General features: G+C 47.6%; 1 pseudogene across 1 annotated transcript in view; it reads right to left on the reverse strand.

The window, feature by feature from the left end:
• LOC144161824 (eukaryotic translation initiation factor 3 subunit E-B-like) overlaps positions 1-27,950 on the reverse strand; it is a 770,574-nt pseudogene that overhangs the window by 18,061 nt on the left and 724,563 nt on the right. The window contains exon 5 of the transcript XR_013320496.1: positions 4,309-4,372. The product of XR_013320496.1 is annotated as a eukaryotic translation initiation factor 3 subunit E-B-like (transcript). The remainder of the gene's footprint in view (positions 1-4,308; positions 4,373-27,950) is intronic.

Raw genomic sequence — 27,950 nt, forward strand, 5'->3', positions numbered from 1 at the left:
CTTCACAGCTAACGTGGATAGCGGACATCGTGCTCGCGCAAGTGGTTGAAATGGGGACCGAAATAGCAGCGTTAATAGCGGAAAAAACGGAACAAAAATAGTCATTTAAGGCATCTGCACACTTATCGTTATTTATTGGCTCGTTGCCTTGGTCAGTAAGTTGTATTAGATTATAGCCGGGCTTATTGCTAATCATGCGCCAAAACTTGTTGGGGTTAGTTTGAAGAATATTTAGCAGGTCTGTAGAGAAGAATTTTTGTTTAGCTTTACCTAACTCCTGAATGTACTGTTTAGAACATAACTGGTACCTGTGCCAGGCCTCAGAATGACCAGTTGCGTTTGCTCGTTTGTACAGACGTTTCTTACGGTTTAGGAGTGATTTCAAATGTTTATTAAACCAAGGGTTGTTTGAATCAGTCTTGACCAGAATATTCGGTACGTATTTCTTTTTTAAGTTTAGCATGACATTTTTATAAATTTCCCAGTTTGCGTTGACAGAGCGGTTTAGGTATATATTTTTAAAGTCTTGAAAGAAATGCTCTAGCTCCCGGTTAAACGCCTCAAAATTTCCTTTCCTGTAATCACAGATGAACTTTTTTGATGGTGATCTTTTACGTAGTGGCAGGGAAAGGCAAATATGTATAAGATTGTGGTCGCTCAAGCCTCCAAGAACAGTAACATTTTGGACGTTATCAGGGCAGGATGTTAGCAGTAAGTCTAGTGTATTATCTCCTCTGGTAGGGGACGTTATCATTTGATTAAGGTTGAAGTCCAAAATTAAGTTTATAAACTCTTTTGATTCGCTGTGCGGTGAACTGTGGGTAGTTGTCAGCAAAGGCCATGAAATTTCCGGAAAGTTAAAATCTCCGTACAGAAAAATTGCTGCGGTTTGTGCATGACAATCGTTTCATCACGGAATATTCCGCAGCATTTTTGCTTTCTTGTCAGGAAAGAACTTCTGAAGCAGAAGCTGGTTTATGAGAACCAGTCTCTAAATGTAACAGCAACACCAAGAGAATCAGCAAGAGGGTGCAGAATGACCTTTCCCTTTACTTCGCTGAATTAGGCTTTTTCTTTGTTTGTTTGCATGGCTCTAGTGCGGCTTTAATGCGTCGGGAACAATGGCCCCGGTAAAATTCTTCGTGCACTTGGTGAGCTTTATTTTGCCTTCCGTATCACATTTTGAACCCATGATATTCTATCTTGGGTCCATCGCTTGCCACTAGGTCCCTCAGTATTAGTGGACAGAAGGGTGCTAGTACTGTAGCTACTGAATGACCTTGACCAAGTCGCGAAGGGCGTTCCGCTTCTGCTTGTTGGTGATGAGCCATCGCAACTTCTTCAACTATCGCCGAGCACACATCACTGCATCGAGCTTCCTAGCTGCGTAAATCCGGCTCGCATGTTCCTACCGATAAACGTGTAAACGTGGCATGAATCTTCCTGGAAATTGGAGTACGCGGAGGCGCTTTTTATCCGAGAAGGTGTCTTTCGAGGCACGCTCGAGCCACCTCCACAACCTCGGGACGTAACAAGCTTGAGCTCGTGTAGAGTGGAGGCAGGAAAGCTACGTTATATTGATACGCTTTTCACATTTCAATCAACCATAACAGCTGGACAGCTAAAAAACTCATGCCAGCACATTGAAAAAGATGCTAAGGATTTTATCCCCAGTTGAACGTTGCCACAGCTATTTTGTACCAGCCCCTAACCGCAGCGAACAACACGCCAATTCTCATCTTGCAGAATTATCAGTACTGAAAAGAGTCATATTATCTCCTAAGATGAGACCGAAGGAAGTAACTGAGCGTTCCTGGCTGGCTGAGGAGACTTTACTAAATAGCAACGGAAACAACTTGACCCGTATGCTTGGTGCCCTGCCAGCTTGAGTCGACCGGTGGCTTCCAAGGGCCCGCCCGCAGCACAGCACATAACCGTAAATGAGGCACCCATCACATCGTTTTACTCCCTGCTCAGCGCTCAAAAGAGTCTGGCTCTAGTTACTCCATGCCCAACTTAGGCTACGGAAACAACGCAAGCAGTTCGCGCCATTTAATGAGTAATTATTTGTGATAGCGGCGTGATTACAGCGCGTACGTTCGGCTGCAAAGCAACACCTCATTAGGGCAAAGGCAGCTTTACAAACGAGCCTTGTTGGCATGTTTGCACACTCCAGTGTCCTTCGGTATGTAACCTTCGTGACCATTCCCGCCCGGTCGAAAGAGAGCGAGAGAGAGAACAATTTACCATCCCTTCCAACAAAAAAGTTCAGGGAAGCGCGAAAACTGAAATTGCGTTCAATATTCGCTGAAAGTGGCTCCAGTAAATGGTCAAATTTCCAAAGACACAAATCGCAAACTAATAGCGAACTCACGCGGCGATTTTTCCCGCACTATGTAAACGCATCTACGAAGAACCTCACTGTATACCACGGAGCGAGATCTTGCTCCGTGCTGTATATCCACACGCAGTTTAGGAGACAAAGGTATACTATGGCACTCCTTCCTCGTTATGGATCCCTGCATTATCTTATCGAGAACCGTTCGTTATTCGCAATTTTTAAGAAGCCATGAAGACAAAATACAAGCTCGTGTCATGCGAAAGATTTCGTGTTTTATATTGCCCCCAGCACTTGTCCGAATGCAAACGATGATTTATTCACTGAGAAATTACGTAGTTGAAGTGAAAAATTTGATTTTCCCGCTAATTCGTGCGTTTTCGTGTTCTGCAATGACATCACCGGAACTGACCGCTCTGCTAGGGCTGTGCAGCCGTTTTGGAAGCCTTGTTTACTATTACTGCCCATAGATGGCGCCATGATACAGTGCCAAGCCGTTTTCTGCCTTAGGTTTGTTTCTGACCGTGTTTAAACCTGGCTTCTTTGTGTTCAGGAACAAAACAATCGTTTCGTGGAACATAGTGCTCGGTCGACAAATATGGTCACGTAAGACACCGTTGCTTGCGTCAATCGGCCAGTGTCGTATGAGACAACCCCACACCCCCGCAGCCTTGTGCAGCTAAACCAAGCATAGTCCGCGCAGTACCAACAGCAGTACGCATTGGTACTTCTATGTTTACGTGTGCTTTCGTAACTTCCACTGTTTGTCCCACCATCCTTACGTCTTTAAAAAGAATGTGCCCTAAATTTAAGCGCAAACAGCTTGTTAGGCAAGCTTATAAGCTCTGCCTATTTTGCGTGCGCTTTTGCCGCCCTCCGCCAATAGCAGAACTGTCTGGTATGGCATCATAGGTTCTTTTGCGGGAAATGAGCTAGTGGGTCGCATGGGCATTCCCCTTTTTACCAAATTATACAGCTTATTTGAGCTACGTTTACGTTGAAAGTGGTGTCAGTATGATTCTAACGAGGCAATCTTTTGAATGAACCAAACTTGTATTTTCTCTTCATGGCTCCTTTATGTAATCGTTTTGGCGTCATGCAAGCCCGTTTTCACGCACGCGACGTGTGTCCAGTGTTCTTATCAGACCTTTACAGTGGATCAATCGGTCTATCAAAAAATGCATTTTTCTTTATTATAACGCCACCGATCCCACAAAAAAGCCTTCACTTCTAAAAAAGAGCTCGGCGCTGCAGTAGCGCCTGCAATCGTAAAATCACTGAAATATTTAACGTCACAACGTACGCCTCAACTTTCCACTGTTGTGCGCACTACTGAAATGTGAGAGGTGGCAGGAGTCTGATAAGGACGGCGACAAATCCAGAGCATTACGACACGTCCACCACGCTTGACGGGCAATGCCCAAAGGCACGCACTGTCCCCTGTGGGAGGCTGCGCTCGAGCGCGCGTAGATTGCGTTGGAGATTGTAAATAATCGGCGTGCAGTAACTCGTTACCTTTCTCCGTGGAATTGACTTTGACGTCCTGTATCCATGGGCGGCTTCAGGTCGCCCCTGAGCTGATCGGCACGCTGCAGGGCTGTGAACTTATTCGGGGCTCACTCTGTGTGTGGACCGGCGGGGGCTGAGTTAGCGGGCGGGAAGAGACACAAAAAACGGTGACACTTTTGAAACGCTGGAAACTAGTTTTATATATCATTTCATTTTCCGATACCGATGCACGCTCGAAGCGGTATGCAGTGCCTCGTGGTTTAAGTAGAGTTAATTGTTCTCAACTGAATTCTACCTTTTAGATGAGCAGTCGCCACTTGTTTGAACAGATTATACGGCGGCCACTTTACCAAGATAGCTACCGCAGAAAAAGGGAAATTCGGGCGAGTTGGTTTGAACCATAAATAAACAATGGACGAGTGCTGCCCTGTCCGCCCTAAGAAAGGTAAAATTGCGCTCACCCTGCCGGTGTTTCCTCTGCTCTTGGCCTCTTCTTCTACGCTGTTCGGATATGATTGAAGACAGCTGAAAAGTTTAGGAATTTACCAACGTGAAAGTCTTGAACTTTGTTGGTAGCAGTTTGTTCACTTTGACTTAGTAATTCCGCGGTGTTTTTTGTGTGTGTGTGTGTGTTTGTGCAAGCGAAATTAAATTTATGTTGCAAACCATTTCAGTTCCTAAATTTTATATTGGATAGTTTATCGTATTGCATGCCCGAACAATGTGTAACTATCATGAGAAATGATCACGTGTTGCGCCAGATTAAAACTTTGCTTTCGTGAACCCATCGTATTTACGGCTGTTGTCCATAAAAAAGAATGATCGTCTTGATGCTGACAAACAACAGATGTTCCGAGGAAAGAATTCAGATCACTTACCAACCCCTCTGAAAAATATCCACGTGTTTCGTTTGCATTTCGTTTGCATTTCGTTTGGTCTTCAGGCTATATCCGTTTTTACTTGTATTTGAGAGCAAACACACACACACACAAAATACTTCAATGCTTCATTCCGGGAACGTAATCCCGCCTCAAATTAGATGAATTCATCCCTAATAAGCGCATGCATGCTACAACCGAAAGTGATGTAAATCAGGTCCATCACCGTTACCACCACATGCCAACACGGGTTCTGCTGCTTTCCTTAACGATAAGAACGAACTGATAAAAACTACTAAACGTGAACACCAATTTTGACACATCAGTAAGAAGCCTCACATTGTCTTAACTCTTGATCCCATAAAAGCTTCATATTACTTCCACTGGTTATTTTTTGTTTATTTTTCCTGAAGTGTATCTGTCTTCTGATCTTCTTTTCTTGACCTTTCCGATGAGTCAACACCAGGCAGTGAAAAGCAAATATTGTCGGCATTGCTGTCGGAAAAACCATCAACCTGCATCGTCGTCACACCACCTTCCGCGACAAAGCATGTAATAAGCTACGGAAACCACACGCGACATTACAAATGAACTTCACGAGCTCATTACAGAAGCGCACTCCCCACTGATGTGTGCCGGTAAGGGCAGTCTATTGAGTTTTCCAACATTCCAAGTTCACATCAGTCTCCCATTAGTACGCGTTAGAACGTGGTTACTTAGGACTTTAACATTTTCCTCTCCTACTCCAGCTACGCATTTTAGACTTCGCGTTAGAACTATAGCCAGTCAGTGCTGATGACCTCGCTTATAGCGGCCCGTAATATATCTGACTTAGCGAGCATTTTCAACTTCTGAAATTACCCGTAACGCGAACTCACCCACCCCTGTTGGAAAAATATGCTGTTAGGAAGAGGACATGTGTGAAAGTTCTTCGGAAAGTGCTTGGCCTTGATTACCTGGTAGTAATGGATGCCTCACAATACCAGCTCCATGCTTGTGCTGTTCTGAGGGTAATATTTCATGTTATGACGAAACTAATGGACTAAACCACATTTAACGCCCGCAAGTTTGCAGACACATCTTGATTGTTGTTGTTTTATTTTCCGCGCGTTTTCATATACACCACCTAAACGAGATGGCCTAACTATGTGCTTTAACGACTCTGTAAGGCACTCGCTTCTAGTGGGTTATTTATACTCGCTGCTACGTGCATTTCATGAATTTGAACTAGCCTAATCTGCATCCCGTCTGTGCGTGTTTATCCCAACTAGTCCTCGTAATCTCTAGTCCCCTTTGCGGCCCTTCCACAACGACCACCTTATAGTGTTTTCAGCCCACAATATTTGCGCTTTCGCATTTCACCCTCCTTAGTGTTAGCAATTTCACAAGTAAAGTACCTAGGGGGCGTGCGCTAAACCTGCTCGCGGACAGACTAATGCTATGAGGGGTGACTATGCGATTCCTCGTAGGACTATGTTGTTCTAAATCGTTTTTTTTTTTCGTTTTCTACTTGGACCCGCCGTATAGGACGGCTCGGAGTGGCTGGCGGACAGGTTTGCCATGGAACTGTCAAATCGCCTGGGGAGCGGCATAACTTCATGGTAGAGCAGTGGAGATTAAAAATTCTCATGTCTTTGTATACACAGCGCGAAGGAGTGGGAATTGGAATATAGACACCATCAGGAATAAACATATAGGAATTAAGTTCCCCATGAAAGGTCCATTACGGGAACTTTACGTAAGGTCAATTAAGGTCACTTTCATTCGGCAGTTTAAACGACCGTCGCTGAACGAAGCAGTTCGAAAGGGGGTACGACGCAAAAAGCGCTTTCTCAATGCTTTCAAAGGTGGATAAGTCGAAAACATTATCTCATGACTCGTAGCTGCAGTAGTATCTTCAAGGAATCATCATTTCCTTCTTTAATCACGAAATATTTCCAGTCCCCATTTTCTCAAATGGGAAGATTCTTTGCACTTGATATTAATAAAATATTACACTTTCTTTTTTAAAGACAGGAGAAAAAGGGCTCGAAAACTTTGAAAAGAAATACCTCTTTCTAAGCGACATGCCTTTTAACACTGCGCTAGTGATCAAGATATAGACAGAAAAAATAGCCAATTACAGGAAAAAGATCGTCCGCAACACAGACCGTAGTTTCGCTGGATGATGTCACCAAGCCGGTGGAGACCCAAGCAAGTTCAGGCAATGCCAATCCAGTGACGGTTCATGGCCGCACTCTCGTTTGCTTCAGTTATTTCTGACAAAAACGCAATAGGCCCACATAGCTTTGCCTCATAATCATGAGTCTGGAACAAGAATCACGCCATATCTGGAGAATATGTTGGGACGCGACTTATTTTTATGTAGCGAGAGCCCACGGGGCGACGCCAAACGAACACCAAGGGCAGTGTTCACAGTCAAACGCGCTCGGCCACGCTGTCGGCGGAGCACTGACGCGGAGCCCCAAGATAATTGAATGCGTCTGTCGCTCCGTGTCGTGTCTCCGCGTGAGGGACGCGTGTGATATGCGCCATCCTTCATCGTCGATGTCCGCTAGGGAACCTGAGATTGGAAAAACTTCTTTATTTATTTATCATACCTCACAGGCTCAACAAGAGCATTAACGGGGCACAACAAACTTCGAGTAATAACCGGGCGGTCATCATAAACAACCAAAGACTACACAGAAATTAATAAAGAATGAAGACTGAATTGACTTTTCTCTGCATTCGATTAGCTAAGCTGCAAAAGAACTAAAAAGGAGGAATTCGACTAATGGACTTATGTGCGCAGAGGTAATACATTAGAAGTGGAACGAAAAACAGCCGCGTGTAACGCGGCGTACACCTACTCATAACGAGGAGAACTTCATAAATTTTGTAACAAAGGGAGGCGTGTTTATGTGTGGCTCATGTATTACAAAACCCCACTAAAAGTTACGCCAGTGAATATTGCACTAAGTATAGGTTTTGCGACGATCTAGGCCTCAACCGTTCACTATTAAGGAACGTTGACGCCCAGGTACAAAAAAGGAAGAAAGAAAACACGAGCCGGCAGAACGAATTAGTGAATAAATAAAATGGGAGGACACTTCGAGAATGTTAGCAAGGTGAACACGATATAGACATAGAACCTGTGGAACTGACCGACATTCTTTCGTCGTTTTGTTTCCCCCCGCACTCTGCTTGACAATGGCTTCTGGGATCCATGACGTTCACCTACATCCCCGAAGGGCGTCTTAGCCTGACTCTTGAGGGCGTCTGGTTCTGGGTGCGCTCGCTGCCTTGCTACACCGGTAAACGCTTCTTAGGTGTCGTTAAACGTTGCTCAGGGGACTCGAGGACAATGGGTTGTTGCGAAAACAGAAAGAGTAGTGAAGAGGGGTGACTTCTGGCGAAAGTAGGCCAGGCTAGAGATAAAACTTGGAAAGGAAAAGTATCGCTAGTTCGATAGAGCGATTACTTCGCTTGATGCTTACGGCTAAGAATATAATTACTCCTTGCAAGGGGCCTGTCAACTTGAAAAGTTCCACTTTGCACAAAACCCACAAGTGGAAACTTCGGCAGTGGCACGGCACAGTACTTACGTTTTTTAGGGGCGAAGCACCTTAGGACCCCGCTCTGTCCTGGGCTTGGCGTCCGTGTACAAAGTGTTGCGCATGCGCCAGGAGCATTGGATTGGATTGGATTAAAATGAATTGGATTGGATTGGAGTGGATTATAATGGATTGCAGTGGAATTGTATATACTGTACACACGCGTTGTAACTCATTTACAAGCACGAGTGGGCAATGCCACGGGTGATTTACGGTGAGAACGATCCCCAGTGCTTCGCCCACGCGTCATGATTCACTTCGTGGAGATGCTTGAATGTTTAATTTCCATTACAGCATACATTCCATCTACCAAAATTAATCCTGAATTTACAACCTCTTACAAAAAAAGTAATAATAATTGGAAACGTTTTACACCCGTTAAGTATGGCTATCAGTACCAGCAATTTACAAATTTAAGCCTCTATCTTATAAACCATTCTTTAGGGCAAGCCCATTTGCGCTTTGATTGCCATCGTTTTTCTTTTCTCTTTGAAACCTATATCCGCTGACGGGGACCGTATTTATGTTAACCGCAGTGTGTAATAAAAACGGATAATTGCTGGGAGTGATTGTATGTTCAGGATAGATTTCATTCAGCAGCATGCTGGAACAAAACGTAATATACTGAATAAAAGTGATTAATGCCCTAGAAATTTTGAAGAAAAATTACAACCAATTTTTACCGGTACCTAATCGCAGGCAGTGCAATTTATGAACCTAGAAACCGATTCGGTCACCACTGCTTTTTATTTATACCACCTTTTTTACACAAGCATTATACCTACAAATAGCATGAGCCCAAAAAATCTGGAGCGCTGAGCAGTGCGAAAACCGAATTTTAAGAAGCAATATTTTGGAAGACTGACTAACCAGTAGCATAAGAAAGAACAAAATTTTGTCAGCTGTGTAAAGTCTATTCACTCTGAGAGATGCTTTGTTATAGATGTTAGCCCGTCCACAGCGTAGGAGCGGCCACGATTATCAAATGCATTCCGTGCCCCTATACTCTGCGCGATAATTCTTTGACGGAAAAAATCAGCGTTCACCACCCTGGAATGGCCGAGCGGAGAAAGAACGTCGTTTTAAAATTGGCATTGCAGTCAAATTTACCCTTCCAAGAATAAAAACATTCACAGCATATCCACGGGGTGAATGATGCATGAGTGGGCGAAGCTCCTGAGGGGAAATTATCGGTAAAACCGTGACTCTTCAGTGAAAGTTCACCCACTACATCTGTGTCCGAACGTAACGTCTAGAAAGTCTCGCTTAAACCGCGCGTCGGCACCTTGGGGCTGAGCTCGCCTGATGCGTTTTGCAGACGCCTCACGAGCTCTCACTGCATCGGGGTCTGCCTGTCGATACGCGCGCTTTCTCGCCGCTTCCCGTTCTCTGACGTTTTGGAGATCCTCTTCGCGCCGCAGCCGTGCCGCTTCGCGTACGGCAGGGTCCTCGCGCCGTTGCCGTGACGCTTGGGCCTCTCGTTCTCGAACGCTGGGATCTTGGCGGCGTCGTCGCGCAGCCAGACGACACGCTTCGGCCTCCCGCTCTCGTACCGCAGGATCTTGGCGGCGGCGTCGCGCAGCTTCACGGAGCGCTTCTGCCTCGCGGGCTCGCACATCTGCAGCCTTATCCATCGGGCGACTCCGAGCGCGCGCCAACAGCGAACGGATTTTATTACAACGCTCCCCGCCATCTAGTAAACAATCCAAGGACTAAACTAGAGGTAGCCACGCCATCTAGTAAACAATCCAAGCGCATCTTTTCATCATATACAAGTACCGCCATCTAGTAAACAATCCAAGAACTAAACTAGAGGTAGCCACGCCATCTAGTAAACAATCAAAGAACTAAACTAGAGGTGGCTACATACATACGTCGAGGATGGACAGACCCACGCCTTAAGGAGCTTCGCCCCTAAAAAACATTTGCACATTCACATACAATTTCAGGTGCCAGAGGCGTTGCAGCTGAACTCCTTGTACTTTGAAACCGCAGCCGCGTCCTCTATGAAATATATGGCTGTGCTGAGAAGCGAGAAACGAACGTCGTTTCAAACTTCAAAAAATGCAACTTCTGGCGTTACTAGCTCGATTAATCTTTCCATGGCTGTCGACTCATCACGCCCGCAAAATATTTAGGCATGCTGCTGTAGCGCATGTGCCTTAGGGTAAATTTAAAATCTGCTTCTGGCAACGATACGTCGCGCATTGAGGTAATCCCACAATTCAACTTCCAGAAATCGACGTCAAAGGGCCTAGGATGTAAAACCTGCCAGTTTTCCGAAGATGCGCATTGCAAATTAAAAAGAGGAAGTTATTTGTGTTACCGTTCCGGCGCAACTTTTTGTATAATGGAAGAAAATTTTACTACTTCGAACTGGACTGCGATGACGCAAGTATGGGGGGGGGGGGTGGAGGCATCGTCGGGGCTGTTTTCGATGGTGTGCAACGTCAGCGGTATTCAGATATTGCCGCAAGTATCCACTGCAGCATACTAGGAACGCCGCCGTCAATCACCGCAACGCCAGCCGCCGCTATCAACTGCATCGGAGCTCGGGGCTGTCTTTCATCGTGTGCGACGTCAGGGGGACCACGGGCGGACTGGAGGAGTGGCTGCGCGCCCACCGCTCCTCCAGCCCGGCCGTGGAAGGTCATAGATATTGCCGCAAGTATCCACTGCAGCATATTAACAACGCCGCAGCCGGTCACCGCAACGCCAGCCGACGCTATCAACTGCATCGGAGCTAGGGGCTGTTCGGGATCGTGTGCTATGTCAGGGGGATTTAGATATTGCCGCAAGTATCCACTGCAGCTTACTACGAATGCCGCCGTCGGTCACCGCACCGCCAGCCACCGCTATCGACTGCATCGGAGCTAAGCCATATTTATCATCATCGTTAAACAGTCCCCTGTGTATATCATCGGCTGACCGGAGGAAGACGTTTTCGCTCAGACTCAAAAATCGCGGAGTCGCTGTTCGTAGCCCTACGTCAAGTTTGGGGCAATAAAGCCACTAGAATACCCCTTGAGAGTCGAGATTTATCATGTTATCGTTAACATTATGTTGTGCTTAATTAACAAGCAAAGTAATAAGCAAAGACAAGGAGACAGTATATTCAGCATTATACATAAAGGACGGACGACTCTCTGTTGCATCCATCTGCTAGAATTCGTGGAATGTCAACGGATTGCGTACAAACAAAGGAAAAGATGATGTGACTAAGTGACGCGAAAAGCAAAAACGCCCGTGTGGAGATTTCAGTGCACGCTAAAGGCCCCCAGGTGGTCAAAATTAATCCGGAGCCCTCCACTACGGCGCGCCTCATCGCCTGTGTTGCGTCGGAGCGTTAAACGTAACAATAAATTAATGTGACTAAGTGCACAGAAGGGTAAAAATCAGCGGCAACATCAACGACGTAAACAAGGTTTAACCTCCTTCCCACAAATGCTCCACGATGTGATTAGGCGGTGTAAAGTGCTGGTAAAGGGCGCAGAATAAAGCGAAATAGTACCCCAAGTAACACGTACAGTGTAACACGAGCCTTCAGGTTTTGTACACCCTGTGAATTCCCATTATCTACGTTTTTTTCCTAACGCTGGGAGCTGGCTAGAATTTATGCTAGAATTCGGGAGAAGGTTATACATATCCTTCTCTTTTAAAGGAATGTCTTCATTGTGTGGTGGAATGCCCGGTTTGATGTCGCTACACAACGCTCTGCGGGAAATCCAACTTTACACAATGGGTTTCACGAAACGATGATGACGACACGCGGAGGCACATCGAGCACCTCACGAATAAAGCTCTTCGCGCGGTCGGAAATTGAACATGGCTTCCTCGCATGATGAAGCCGACATCTTTCCGACTGCTTCATTCTGACACGATCGAACCAGCATCGCGTATTAACCATCTTTCTCTTAGGAAAGCTGCTTTGATTTTTATGTGCCATAAGCGAGAAGCATCGCCGCATTAAATTGTCTTTTCCTTCGGCGCTCTCGCCCTCCACAAACGCTTGTGCACGATAATGATTATGATGATGATGGTGGTTGCATGTTAATGGTGCAACGACAACTGGGGCAAAGAGCACCAAAACAATGGCTATATATGAGAGGTAAAGCCGTAAACACTAAGATAAGTCAGAAGAAACACAAGTAAAATCAGAAAACGACAATGAGCATGGCTGGTGTATAGGGCCAGGGAGTGACCATGCGTGGTATGAAATGAGGTCTAAAAATTTAAATTCTTCTAAATATTTAAAAACACTCTTGATATAAAACATGGGATCGTCAGACAAGAAAAACGCTGGGTGTAGTGGGACGTGTAGTCGGTATAGTTGCGGGAAGTGTTTGCGTCGCGTTGTGTGAAGTGCCTTGCATTGAATGAGTATGTGAACTACGGATAGGGCCTCTCCGCATCTGCTGCACTGGGGTCTTGAAGATCCCGTGAGAAGATACGAGTGTGTTGTATGGGTGTGCCCTATCCGTTTCCTAGCCAAGGCGACTTCCGTGTGTCTGTGGCGTGTGTCAGTGGTGTATGGTCCCCAGCGTGTTTTTATAACGTGTATCTTGTTATAAGCCCCCCCACCCCCCAGGCACAACAGTTTGGGATAGGGGGCGAAGTAGTGGAAATGGTAAAAAAATATATCTACTTAGGCCAAGTTGTGACCCCGGATCCCAACCATGAGGCAGAGATAATTAGAAGGATCAGAATGGGGTGGAGTGCATACGGCAGACATTCCCAGATAATGAATAGCAGCCTACCATTGTCCTTGAAGAAGAAAGTGTATAACAGCTGTATCTTACCGGTACTCACCTACGGGGCCGAAACTTGGAGGCTCACTAAGAGAGTTCAACTTAAATCGAGAACGAGCGGAAAATGATTAGTGGAACGTTAAGGGACAGCAAGAGAGCGGAGTGGGTCAGGGGACAAACGCGTGTTAAGGGCACACTGGTGGAAATTAAGAAGAAATGGACGTGGGCAGGGCATGTAATGCGCAGGAAAGATAACCGCTGGTCATTAAGGGTACCAGAGAGGATCCCTAGAGAAGGCAAGCGTAGCAGGGGGCGGCAGAAAGTTAGGTGGGCAGATGAGATCAAGAAGTTTGCGGGGACAAATTGGTCACAGTTGGCACAGGACCGAGGTAATTGGAGAATAATGGGAGAGGCCTTTGCCCTGCAGTGGGCGTAGACAGGCTGGTGATGATGATGATGATGATGATTATGAAGAACTTGTTATCTGTCTGTGCACTCCAGTGTGTTTGCCATGTTTTACGGAAGTGTTGTCTTATGCTTGGCTTGAGGTCTGTATATGGTACGGTTGTTATGTCTACAGCGCTCCTGAGTGCAGCAGCAGCGGCCTTCTCGTCTGCCAACTCGTTCCCAGCGATCCCAGCGTGTCCTAGGACCCAGCAGAGGAGCAGCTCATGCTTTTGCGCATACACAGACATGATAGTGTTGAATACAAGATAAACTATGTGGTTTTGGGGGGGCTTGTGCGATGATAGTGCGCGAACGACACTGAAAGAATCTGTATAGATGATGGAATTGGGAATTTGATTTTCAAGAATGTGTCGTACAATCAGCAAAATTCCATACTCTGCTGCTGAAAAAAATTGTTGCGTGCACGCTCATGGTTCTGGCTGCATTGAAATTCGCACCGTGAGCAGCGCAGGACACCATGGTGGAGGTTTTAGTAGCGACACTGTAAAATTCTGCACATGGGTATTTCAACTGCAAAGACAGAAAGTGCTGCAGTATTGCAGCTCGCGGTACCCGATGTTTGCCATGTTTGATTAAAGAAGGGTCGCAGGACACAAGACGAGCAGGACGGAGCGCCAAGAGTGCTCTGGGTGGTTTGGCAGCCGTGCAAGCGCTTTTCTTAGGCGACAGTTTTACACGAGCAGCTGCCACGGTATCCCGCCGTTCGCCATCCGACATGAAACATTTCTAGTTAAGGGGCCTTCACTGCAATGTGGTACGCAATAAATGAAAGCCGACTAAACGACGAAAAACCGGACTATGCCGAATTGCTGGCAAAACAAAGTCGCATGGCAGTGCTTGAATGCCGTAAATGGCCGGGTTTCATCATAAATACAATGCTCAGATCGTTCGCAATCAGCTTCGCAGTGGCTCGCTGCGTAAGGCGTCGTGCGCTGCTGAGAAAGAGACGCGGGTTCAGCCGCGGCCGCGTGCTTTTCAGCTGGAGGCGAAAAATGACAACACCCGTGTGTCGAGATTTCCGCGTATACGTGAAAGATGCTCAGGAGGGGGATGAGGAAAATCTTTATTATCAGCCTGGTGATGTGGGAGTGGCCCCTCAGTCCAGGAGACCATGGGACGACCGTGGTGTCTCAGCACTGAACAACAGGAGTTGCTGCGCATCCAAGCCGGCGCTCATCGTCCGGTTATCCCACAGCTCAGTGAGGGGAAGGGAAGTCGGTAAAGGTGGGGGGGCTGGGTTGTGTACGCACCCCAAGATCATGTATATGAGGGTACATGGGTTAGGGCAGAATTTAGATGGGGCAGACTATTGGGTAGGGTAAATCCGTTTAGTTTGGTGAGAAAAGGTGTTTCTCTGAAACCTCCGGAGTATTACTCCAGTTTTAGTAAGCTGCGGCTAACGAGGTGGAAAATGTCTTGAAGTGTCGTGAAGGTGGGTGATTTTTTGAATTGTGAGCTGGGGAACGGGACTCGGTGTTTCTTCAGAGGCCTGGGAGGAGAGTTTGGAGAGTCATCTGCTGGTAACATTATTGCCTGTTGGTGAGGAGTGTCCCGGGGTCCCCACAATGTCGATTTTCCTGTCGGGGGCGTGTTGAGCCAGGAGGTTCCACGTAGTAGAGGTCACATAACTTGCTAAAAAGCTGCGACAGGCGGCTTGACAGTACGCAGTTACAAGTGTTGCGGGAGGCTAGTGAATTCGATTCGGAGCCCTCCCCTAGGCCATGCCTCATAGCCAAGGTGTAGCGTTCGACGAGGTAAGCGCCCAATTTGTCATTGCCGAAACCGTGGATTTTACAGCGAAGCCTTCTATGTCTGTCACGTCAAAAACGCACTTCGAGAAAGCCAACTATCTGTGAGGATGATAATAATCGTGGGTAAAGTGAAAGACAAAAAATTCTTCCCGTTGTGGGAATCGAACCTTAGACTCTCTAAAGCACCCGAAACACACCTGCAAGATGCTGGGCAGGAAGATTTTATTTTCTCCAAAATCGCTCGTAAGTTGGGCACAAGTAAATTTTATCCAAAGAGCATGTAGAGTTTCTAACAAGCGTAAACAAAAAAGAAAGCTCCACCACCTACAACACTTCTTTTGTATCCGTTCTACCAGTAAGATGGTCCGAAATAACTTAGGCGAAGCTGCTTATAATAATTAACAAGGCCTGAGCAAATCCATAAACTATAATTGAGACAAAATGTTTGCAGCATAAGAAATTTTACTGAAGTAGAAGGTCTTTTTTTCTGTGGTCTTTCAGCGGTCTGTGAAGAATATGTAGCTGAAGGCTTGACGCGGGAACAGGCTATCGACCTGTTGTTCGAAAATCACGCTTTCGCAGTGATTGTGCACGCCACTCTTTACACTTCACTGTTTACATTGAGGTGTAAACAGAGCGCGAATTCAACCCGTCATACGCACAACCCGGATTCTTGAATATTTGAACCAAAACTGGAGAGACAGGATAAATTCTACCCACAAGCAGCAGCGCCTTTTAAAATTCGACTGCAATTTGGCCGCTGATTTTCAATTTGCGTGTTTCCGGCAATTAACTAACGGAGCAAATGAGCAATTTGTATTAGCCGCGAGAGGCGATTCTTTCGCAGCGTAGACATCCTCGCAGCAACTCGAGATTTTGTTCCTTGTATTTAAGAAATATTTCCAGTATAGAACAATTACACTGTGAACTTCATGATTTCTTTTTCATGTTAGCTCTCGTTTAAGCTCTCCAGAGCGTACTTGTTTGTAGTTAACTAAACAAGAGTTGGCCCCGTGCGCTCAGATTATTCTCTTCGAAGGGGCCATGCAGAAAAATGCAAGTTTGTATTGTTCGGAAGATTTTGTATTTTATCGTGCCCCCGTCGCTTGTCCGGCAGAGAAAGATTCCGTATTCATTGAGATATTAATCCTATTAGGTCAAAATTTTGATTCTCCCACCAAATTGCGTGTTTTCGTGACGTATGCCATCAAGTCAGCACAGCCGATAGTCAAACCAACTTCCAGTGTGGCATTAGGCTCTGCAGCCTTGCCTACCGTCAGCCCTACCAGGTGGCGCTTCCATACTCAGCCGCGAGAATTTAAGAATGAAAGGCAAAAGGAACGCCTGTATCATGAAGCACAGAGCACTGTGTGGATATAACAGATATGAAGTAGTGAGAGGAATCTGGAAGGGAGTAGGTAATGGTACCAGCACTCACCTTTTCAAACGCAGTAGCGTATGTCAAATCAGAGATTCAATCAGTGCTAGAAGTAAACCAGAGGGCGGTAGGTCGATTGGCATTAGGAGCATACAGTAAAACAACAAAAGAAGCAGTGCAGGGAGACATGGGATGTTCCTCCTTCGAAGTGAGAGAAGCACAGAGCAAAATATGTTTTGAAGAACGACTTAAAAATATTAATGACCAGAGATGGGCGGCCAAAGTGTTACAGTATCTTTACATGAAAAGCGTGGACACACAGTGGAGGGAGAGAACCAGAAGGCTCAGGACACAGTATATGAAACCTGGAAGTGCAGGGGAAACGACCAAGGCAATAAATAATTAAGTGAAAGAATCAGAGACAACGACCTGAGAAAAGAGGATGGATGCGAAGAAATCCTTTGATATCTACAGGATCGGGAAGGAGGAGATTACAGGGGAAAAATTATTCGATAATACCAAAGAGACTCTCCGCTAGGGGGCTGAACGGAGTAGGTGCGCTTCGCATGGGCTCCGCAAATAGCTCTTTTCTAGTGAAATATTTCTACGTCAACCTAATTAATTTTATTACTGGTGCGTCGCTGGTGTACTCCGATGCCCACCTGACCGGCTTTTGGAACTGTTGGACCATTTCCTTGGACCCTAGCACGTCCGAAGTTTGCACGGTACAGCGGCTCGGCTAACCCTAACGTCGAACATCGAATGGCACCCCGCCGACGCCGGCGGCCACGTCGGCACCAGCGGCCCCTCGCTACAAGCCTTCCACGCGGCACCAGTTCTAACAGCGACGCCTAAGGCCCAGGCCTCAACGTTGAGAAGATGGAACCCGTCGTGGTTTAAGGTGAGGACGTATCTCCTGACATGGTCACCCCTGAGCGGGGACGGCTAGTATGCTACCGTCAACGTGGCGCTCGCACTCTGAAAGAGCATCAGAGCGCTCAACCCAGCTCCTCAACAATCAAGCAGGATAACTTATCGCGACAGCCTCGCAAGCCAATCCGGCCACCTCAGTTACCGAGGGAACACATAAAGATAATGATCAGCCCTCGTAACGGCCTTGAGGTTACAAAGGCTGGCATGGCCGAACTCCGAGACGCCATACTTCGAGCTGCTTTTCTCCAAACTAATGAAGCCAGGGAAGACATAATGCGCACAAATCCAGAAATGAATATCGTAGTAGTAAGCACGCCGAGTCTTGTACGAGCAGAGAAATACAATGCTATTGCTTCTCTCTTCCTTCATGACCAAGAATACCCGACCACTTCTCATGCGGCGAGCCCTGAAGGTACATCCGAGGGGGTCATTCATGGAATCCCCACCTACGACTCCCCCGATACCATCACAGCAAGCATAACACATTCGGGCAACCCGACAGCGCTACAGCCGCGCTGCATGGGTCGTGCCAACACCGTTCTTATTATATTTGAAGGCTTTCAAGTGCCACACTAGCCCTACTACCGAGGAGCAGAGTACCGCTGCCACATCCATCGAAGAAAGACGGAAGCCTGCCTATCGTGTGGGGCTCTCGGTCACCGCGCCGATGTATGTCCCAATCCTGACCCTTCTCGCTGCCAACAGTGCGGTGTCCAAGCCTCTCCAAGTGACCAACACTCATGCGAACCCACGTGCGGGGTGTGTGGAGGCCGCCACGTAATGGGTGATAAACTGTGTAAGCAACGTTTCTAGTCGCCAATACACCGTTCACATCCACGCAGTTCCTGCACACAGCTGCAAGTTGGTGCCGTTTCCACTGACGCATCCCAAAAATGGGCCCCAGAAGTCTGCGAAAAACTTGCCATCCCTCCAAAAACGACAGCAGCCACTCAACACGAAGCCCCGTTCACAGCACGTCTCCCGCCGAACACTTCAACGTACGAGCATAGGGCTGGTGGGACGTGAAAAACCTCCTCAGCACACTTGGGGTCATCACCCGAGGGTAAGCTGGTAAGTTGTGGCCTCCCGCTCTCCTCAAGCTGACGAAATAGCACGCCTTAAGCAATTACTGGGCGTGGTTTTAGCTGAAAATGAAACCCTAAAAACTGAACTTAAATCTCTCAAGGCATCCATCAACAGCCTTACTCCTCCCTCAACCTCTACCACGCAGGACGACGCGATGGATACCGAATCCCCCTCTACACCGAAATCCGCACCCATATCCCTCAGACCCTCAACTAACACCATTCCTCCCCTCCTGCGCCTCCTCCTTCCGCAACCTCCACCTCGCGCGACAATGCAATCGATACCGAATTCCACCCAGCCAAGCACCGCGCGCCCCTCTCTTCCAAACCCACACCAGAATACATCACTAAAGAGGAGATTGAATCACAAATGCGACAACTCCGTGCCAATCTAGCCGAAACGGTAGCTAAACAATTAGAACCTTTTGGCGAACTGGTAGCGATAATCCGCTCTCAGATAACAGACTTCAATTCTCGAATGACTGTATTTGAAGCCAACTGTTCACGACCATCCGCATTATCCAAAAAAAACTTCGAAACCCTACGACCAACCCAAAACCCCCGCCACTTCTGATAACGGAGGTAAAGGACATTATTATCTGGCAGTGGAATAGTCGGGGATATCGCCGCAAACGTGTCACTCTCCAGTACCACATAGACTCTTTAACATTAGGCCCACACCCAGATTACATTTGCATGCAGGAGATGGGCTGCGTAGCAAAATTGTCCGGGTACAAATACTTTCCAAACAGTGACCCCCGACCTCGTGAAACGACCATCCTCGTCCATCGCAACCTCCCGGTAATACAAAAAGCTTCACCTGCCCACACACATCGACAATGTTTTCATCGAGCTCATTCCTTGATCACGTAAACGACAGCAGAGTGTGTTCATATTAAACATATATAGCAGCCCCGACTACAACAGCGTTTCCACGTACTCTTTAAACAAGCGATCACTCTGGCAGGCAGACATCCCCTCGTAGTAGCAGGCGACGTTTACGCCCACCACCCCGCCTGGGGCAACCCAAGAGAAAATGTCAAAGGGCGCCGTCTCTGGTTAGACTGCCAACAGGAAGGTGTCACCTTGCTCACAGACCCTGCATACCCAACTCGCTTAGGAAATAGCCTTTGCAAGGACACCTCCCCCGACCTCACCTACACAAAAAACACTCATCCCTCTCCCAGCTGGTCTAACACGCAAGCCGATCTAGGCAGCGACCATAAAATTATTAAAATTGAAATGGGCCTACCATCAATACGACCCAATCAAAATAAACAGGCCCGAATAATGAACTGGGACACTTTCAGGGCCCATAAAACCGGATATGAGACCGCCACTGCACGAGTTACCATCACCAACCTCGCAACGTGGCAGGAAGCTCGACACGAATGCCTACGCAACTCTACACAAACAGTAGACATCCCAGTAGATTCCCCAGAACCTGACTACAAACTCACCCACATGTGGCAAGCAAAGGCTAGTCTCCAGAAACGTCTCTCTAAACAGCCGCACAATCGAACCCTTCGAAGGAGAACAGCTGCTCTCGACCGCGACATTGACAAATACACCCTCAAGCTCCTCACTTATAACTGGCATTCTGCATGCCAGGCTTTCAACTCGCACTTCAATCTTTCGCAGACGTGGAACATACTCAAACACCTGATTGACCCCTCTTCCACACGCACTACACATCGCCAACCCGTATCCCACATCATACATCAATTCACTCGTACTGACACCAAACTCCTCGATTATATTATATTCAGAATAAATACGCTCCTGCTTCCCCACGCTAACCCATACAAGTTTCTGTGGGGATCCCAACCCAGAGCTGGACGCACCCATAACGGAGCGGGGATGTACGCGCCGCCATCCAACAGCTTAAAACCAAATCGTCTTCGGGCCCCGACAAAATAACTAACAAGCTACTTCGAAACCTCGACGACCCTACCATCGCCTACCTGACTACACTTTTCAATGAATGTTGGGAGAAGGGGGAACTCCCAACTCAATGAAAGACAGCCAAAACCGTACTTATTCCCAAACCGGGGAAGCAGCTACACGTCGATCACATCCGACCTATATTAACATTGGGCCTAGGCAAGCTCTTAGAGCACGTCATTCTCACCCGGCTCAACAGTCACATCGAAAAGCACCACCTGCTCCCTCACTCCATGCTGGGGTTCCTGCCCCAGCTCTCTACTCAGGACGTCATGCTACAACTAAAACGCCACATAGTAGATGCTCGATTCAGTTCCATACATAACACCAAGGCGATCTTGGACCTCGATTTAACGCGAGCGTTCGACTCCGTTAGCCACTCGGCCATCCTGGAAGGAGTAGCCGCGGCTGGAGTCGGTGTGCGAGCATACAACTACATTTGTAATTTCCCCACGGGTCGAACAGCCACACTCACCCTTGGACAATTGACTGCACCCCCCGCATCCCCCTCGGTAGAGTACCGCTGCCACATCCAGGCTGCCAAGACAGGCTGCAGAAAGGATCCCCAAGGATCGGTTCTTTCCCCCTTTCTTTTTAATATGGCCCTACGTGGTCTACACCCGCTCCCCGACGCCATCCCCGACCTACACCACAGCATATACGCCGACGACATCATCTTGTGGGTTACTGATGGTCACATCTGATGGTCACATCCAAGATACCTTCCAAACGGCAACTGATGTCGTCGAAGCGTATGCTGCCTCTCGGGGTCTGTCCTGCTCCCCAACAAAATCAGAGCTTCTTCTATAGAGACCTAAAAGACCAGGAAAAATTTCACGTTCCCCATTCCCCCTCATCCAAAGCACTACCTCTAACGGCCAACCCATCCCAATAGTTGACTGCATCGATTCTAGGTCTCCGTATACAGGCAAACGGACATAATGTAGATGCTCTCCGTGCCCTAGAAAAAGGGGTTTACCAAACTACACGACTCATCTCTCGCATAGCTACCAAACATAGAGGAGTGAAAGAAAACAATCTAATACGTCTCGTACAAGTCGTCGTCATCAGTCGCATAGCATACGTCACCCCCTTCCTAAACCTCAAAGTCAGCGAAACGCACAAAATCGAAGCTATGATACGTAAATCATACAAACAGGATCTAGGTCTCCGAGTCACACTCTCAACAGACAATCTACTCTCGCTCGGTCTTAACAATACACTAAACGAAATTATCGAAGCCCAACGGCTCTCGCAACTTGAACGACTCACGAGGAGTGACACTGGACGCCACATTCTTCAGAGTCTTGGCCTCAGCCACCCAACTATTTCTGACACCCACGTCGACATTCCCCCAGTCATTCGAGACCAACTGGTAATACACCCCCTAAGAAAAGCGCCGAGCGAGAGCACAGGCTTTACACAAGCAACACTCCTCCAACCCACAACTAGCCTACGTGGACGCTGCAGAATACCCAGGACGCGAAGCCATGGCAGCGGTCGTAATTGACTAATCTCACCGAACACTATCCGCCCTCTCCTTCCCTACTCAATTTCCAACCGCACGCAAAGAAGAGAGAGAGAATGGCTTTATTGAGGTAAGGAGGCCAGATGCCCTGGGGGGAGAGAGGACAAAAGGTAGGGGAAAGAGCAGTTCAGCGGTGCTCCCTGTTCACACAGTTCTCTTTCTCTGCATATGAATGCGCATGCTCGATGTTCATATGCGGTTCACAGTTCACTAGCTTGTTTTCTTCTCAGTTTTCGCACAGAGACCGGGCAGATGGAGCGTGCTTGGTGCACTCTAGGGGAGTCGGACAAGCTGCTACACCATTTTAAAGAGACCATTCTCAAGAGCGCATTCAGTAATCAATTCAAGGGTTGGTGGATCTTCCCGCACCCGGCGTATGTGTTCGGATTCGGATGTAGGTACCGGGCCAATGGCTAAAAGCTGCTCACGGCCTCTGTTGAAGGCGGGACATAGAGAGATTAAATGAAATAAATTTGGTGTGCCCTCACAACCACAGTGTGGGCAGTGGTGGAGCTCGGACCCTGCAGGGGCGGTCCATTTGTAAATGACGTGAGGGGTGTAGGCCGCATTGGCGTAAATGGCTATCGCTCTTGCCATTATTTCCCGCCCTAGGATTACTACTATAATAAGCGACTCCAAATCGGCCATTACCAATTACTCCAACGGGCGATTTAACCCCCGAACTTTACGCCTTCTCCTGCAGGCACGCAAATTCCCGAAACGAAAAATATCTTTTGTTTGGGCACCGGGCCACTCCAACCTCCCCTCCCAGGAAATGAATTGGCACACGAGGTTGCTCAAGAACTGGTAATCCGAGAGCCCAGTGGCGCTGCAGAATATCCTCAACCCTACTCCCGTAGGGACCACCTCTGGACCTACCGATCGGTACTCGATCACTACCGACTGTCCAGAGCTCGCTTCCCACCACCCGACCCCTCGCTCTTCCACCGCCACCCTGTTGTATGGCGCCGACTTCAAACATCCACATTTCCCACCCCTGCGCTCCTATCACTCTACTACCCCGAGTTGCACTCTAACCGATGCCCTCTTTGCCATAAATACGCAGACCTACCACATGTGATTTGGTCGTGTGAAGAAAAACCCCTTCAAACTTTTACAAAGCACCCTATTTTATTACAAATTACGAACGAGGAGCAGTGGGAGGCCGCGCTGCTCAGCACAGACCCTATGACTCAGGTCTCACATAGCCCAGGTGGCCGAAGACGCCGCAGAGATCTACATGAATCCTGCCGTCGCCGGAAGGACACTAAATTCGACCTGAAAATGGTCCCACCCGTGGCAACAATAAAGTTTAACCTGGTCTCATCTGATCTAATAATACCAAAGGGAGTGCATTGCTTTTTGAAGCCCGGGCGGGTTGCTTGAGGACAAAAAGGCTTATCCGTTGCGGGAAGAACTATGCGCAGGCTGCAGAAAGGAGCCAGAAACCATGCGACATATTGTAACGGAGTGCAAAAGTATTTGTCCAGTCCTCAGTGAGGGAGCCATCCAGCTTCCGGAGGCCCTTGGCTTTAAGGTTAGCGGAATAGTGAATTGGACAGCAGTAGAGGTTAATAAAAGAAGGTTAGAATTTTGGTGGGAAAAGAGCAGAGAACAATCTGGGAAGGCATGCGAACAAAGAAGTCAGACTAGCACAAAAGTTGCTTAAGAGTATTTTCTTTTTATTTTTATATGATTTTTATTATTTTTTTTTGGCGAGGTGATTGCACAGTGGCGTTGCGACTAAGGCCGCTGTGCAACGCCACCCCGTTACAAAGGGAAGCCGCTAAGCATCATCATCAGCGAGCCGTTGACCGCCGTTGCTTTGTTATTGACCGCATTTATATCCGCGTCGTTTCTGTTACGGCAGGAAGCAATCTTTCCGTGAAACATGAGGTATGCTCGATAAACAGGGTCACGTAAGACAACGTCGCGTACGCCAATCAGCAAGTGTCGTTTAAGACAACTCCAAAGCGGCGGACTGCTGTGCAGTTAACACAACCATAGTGCGCGCAGTACCAACAGCAGTGGGCATCGGTACTTCTTTATTTGCGCGTATTTTTGTAACTTTCAATGTTTACCCCACCATTCTTACTGCTGCGAAGTGAATAGGCGTTACATTTAAGCGCAACTATAGCTTGTTCCAAAAGCTTATAGCCCTGCCTAATATGCGTTTGATTTTCCCGGCATGAGCTAATCGTACAGCTGGGCACATATGACAGACACCATTGGTTTTGTGGCGGGAAATGAGGTGGTGGGTCGCATGGCCATTCACTTTTTTCCTATTGTATAGCTTATAAGAGCGAAGTGTGCGTTAAAAGTGGTATCAGCATGATTCTAGCGAGGCAATCTTTCGAATGAACCAAACTTGTGCTTTGTCCGCATGGCCCCGTTCAGCTAAAACATCCCTATAAACTGAAGAGAAGGTTACGGAAATAAACAAATCAGAGTAATATACAGTCTGATGGGTCACCAAGAAGATCAATTTGTGGGAAACCTGAAAGCTGTTTACAAGAACCAAGGGGCAGGGCGCGTTCACGTTATCAAAATAAAGAAAAAAGTCGTCTCTCGTTAATTTGCCCCGCATGGAACGGGAAAACTTTTTCTGTAGCTGCAGGTGTCGCGGACTCTTTTAGTAGGCCCCGACAGACGTGACAAACGGGCAACTCTGGGAAACCAAAACTTTTCCGCGCGCGTAGCGAACAGACCGGAATGCCTGTGGCACACCTGCCCTTCCGTTGCAACCTGCAATACCGAGCACTAGACAATACGAACAATGCAGCGTTAACGACGAGCGCGAACGTTTTGGGTCACCCTAGAAAACGGATAAAAGACTTCGTAGTATTGGTTGCGTTACCATGCCCGTATAGCCTTACTCTTGATTACGAAGACTCACTCAATGCAATTATCTGCTTGCGAAACCCAACAGTTGCTTGTCACAATACGTTTCCTTAGCGAGGTACATATTGTGTGGCACACCCGTTATGGTGGTAATTATGTAATTATGATAAGCCGCGGAAATCAGTTCGACGATACCATCTACTTCCGCACCGCGAGTCGAGAATCGTAGGTTACGAAAGAAATCACAAAAGAGAAGCTGGAGACTTCATCCGAGTTAGTGCTCGTTCGTGTTGTTTAAATAAGTGAATGTGTGATGGTGCAAGTTTCGTCGAAAAGTAACCGGTGCACAGGCTCGTGAATTTAAGCGAATTTCATACCAAACTTTTTTTTACAACGACTGTTAACAGCTTTGGGGTTCGTGTTAGTTTGGCAATGCAGCAGAAGCTCGGGTCAAATTGCGAATAAATCTACTTCAAGTCATTACCGCATATTCTCTTTGCTTTTAAAGGAACTTCATATTTTAGGTACTGACCTGCGGTAAAAAAACGCTATAACTTTTATGCGCTGTAAAAGTACCAGGCAGTTCTATACCTTGATAACGTGCTACACTGTTATCGTGACAGCTTTGAGTGTCCGTTTTCGTCGCGCGGCTAACGTTCCGCTAGATTGATACTGCCTGGCTTAATGCTTATGTCTCTCTTTTTGCAATGCGTAAACAGGGTTTGGGGGCTCGCCAAGAAAACTGCCCGTCAATATCTCCGTCTTAGTGCGGCAGAATTCAGAATTCGCTTCAGGGTGTAAAGTCCCCAATAAGTTATTTATTATAAGGCCCGTAAGCACCTGAAGTTTGAGGGCTAAGATAATAGCGACTATCTCTGAGTTCCCAGAAGCAACTACTTCTGTGACGATATCCGAGACTAACACTCTGTTTTGTACAATCCCCTTGTGCTATTTACTCAATTCCTATAGCCTCAGCGTCCTTTACGCGACGACGGAGGATATAAGCTAGGCACCGGAGCTCTTTTTGTAGCGCAGGTTCGCCTGAAGAAATAACATTGCAAGAGCGAGCTAGTCGTTATGCCAAAACATATTTGGTTGCCATCTGGCGCTACTACAATTTCGTCCTAGATTCGCCTTGCTGACGCTACCCAGAATTTGCTGGAGGCAGTTCTGTTGTTATGTCCCTCATAATAAAATGTGCACGAGAAAGCAAGCTCTGTGCCGTCAGATGAATAAAAAAGATAGCGAATATAGTGACTCCCCCTTGGCAATCTCGGCTGCCCAGTGTAGACAGTAGTAAAACAACAATACAGGAAAAGAGGAAGACGATTGCCTCACTGCCATCTATGAACCCGCGGATGACAAAAAAATGCTAAAGAGAATGCGCACAAAATGCACGCGCCGAGCTTTCCTCTTCGAGCTTAGATTTTGCTCGAGTAGGTCTGTCTCCCTCAAGGGCTCGTGATGCCCTCGGCCTTTCACCGCGGGAAAAATCCCGCGAGATGCTGGGGAGGCAATCAAAGGGGCTCGAGGATCCCGAATAACGAACCTCCATGGTCGATGTAAAGAGTGCGTGGAGATTAGTTTGGGGGCATGGGTGAGAGAAGAGGCGAGAGAAATTGCGTGGCACATGTCAGGACGTAGGCAGCTCAGGATCTGACATTGGGCGGCACGCTTCTTCCCCTGTCATGCAAGCCGTTCGCTGGAATCGATGTGGCCGATAGCTTGTACGTGCGCATCAGGAATCCGCTCCTTTGGCCAGAGTGCTAATGGCAGCGTAGGGAACAGCGGATAGCGATGGGTGGCAGCTGTTGCGCCGTTACTGGCACACAAAAAGTATTTCAGTGGCTAATGCTGAATGGTTGCCGGAAATGATTGGTCAGTGCGAACGAAGCATGTTAGCCCCTTTGGGGTGCGCAGATACTAAAGAAAACACCGAGCGCACGTATTACGCCTTCAGTCATGAATGCCACAGCAATACTAGAGAGTTATAGCGAAGCGGAGAAGCGGTACCGCTAAGCGACCGGGCTACTGCGCGTGTGCAGAGGCGGAAAAACTAGTTGTGCGCATACGCAGGTGTAGCGGGTACCTTACCGGGACCGGCTTTCCGTTCAGCTATAACTCTCTACTGCCCAACTGAGTGCCGCTGAGTGCTGCTGCAAATGGGTATGTTGATGGCTGGGCCATGCGTTTGACGGCAGAAGCCACCCCTACAGGCTAGTCTACTTTTGTACGATATTAGTATTGCCAGACCTAAATTCAGCCTTGACATGAGGTTTACCACTTCCGCCAAAATCGCCTCAACTCGCCTTCCTCTCCATACCCGTCTCTGAACACCTGCGACGCACGCCTTTTGTGACGCCTACAAAACCCGGCACACAATTGTACACAAACTATCTTCAACCGTGCGGCCCCCCCAACATTGCTACCGGGAACACTGGGAGTGCACGCGTAGCAGCTGCTCGCGAGAGACGCAGGTTTACATCTTGTATCCCCTAAGAGCGGGATGCCTAATGGCTCGCGGCTTTCCCGGCGACGAACGCGGCTTTCCGTGTCCGCAACAGGACCTTGAAAGATTATCAACATCATAAGGTTACCTTAACTGATCCTAACAACAAGCCAACAAAACTGAAATTTATTGTGGATGAATCTGCGTGTACCAGTAGACGAGGTTGGAGGTCTAAGCATGAAGTTAATCCTGACGTCATGCCAGCGCGTAGCTGAATGCGTACTGCTCGCTGGGCATATGTTGGTGCAGCGCCATACCGTAGCAGGTTTAACTAGATGCCGATTGTGGAGCTACCGATATCCGGCCGGCACATAACTGTGACATTTTGATAAAACTTGCTGTAGTTCCCTTTGGAGGGGGGGGGTGGAAGAATCCATCACGAGATAGGTTCGCGTTCAACCACCGCTGTCATCTTCCCGTAAGGGAACCGCCGAAGAAGAAGAA

Source organism: Haemaphysalis longicornis, unplaced genomic scaffold, assembly GCF_048455015.1.
Source record: "Haemaphysalis longicornis isolate Haplotype H1 unplaced genomic scaffold, Haemaphysalis longicornis Haplotype H1 scaffold_12, whole genome shotgun sequence".
Taxonomy (NCBI): Eukaryota; Metazoa; Arthropoda; class Arachnida; order Ixodida; family Ixodidae; genus Haemaphysalis; species Haemaphysalis longicornis.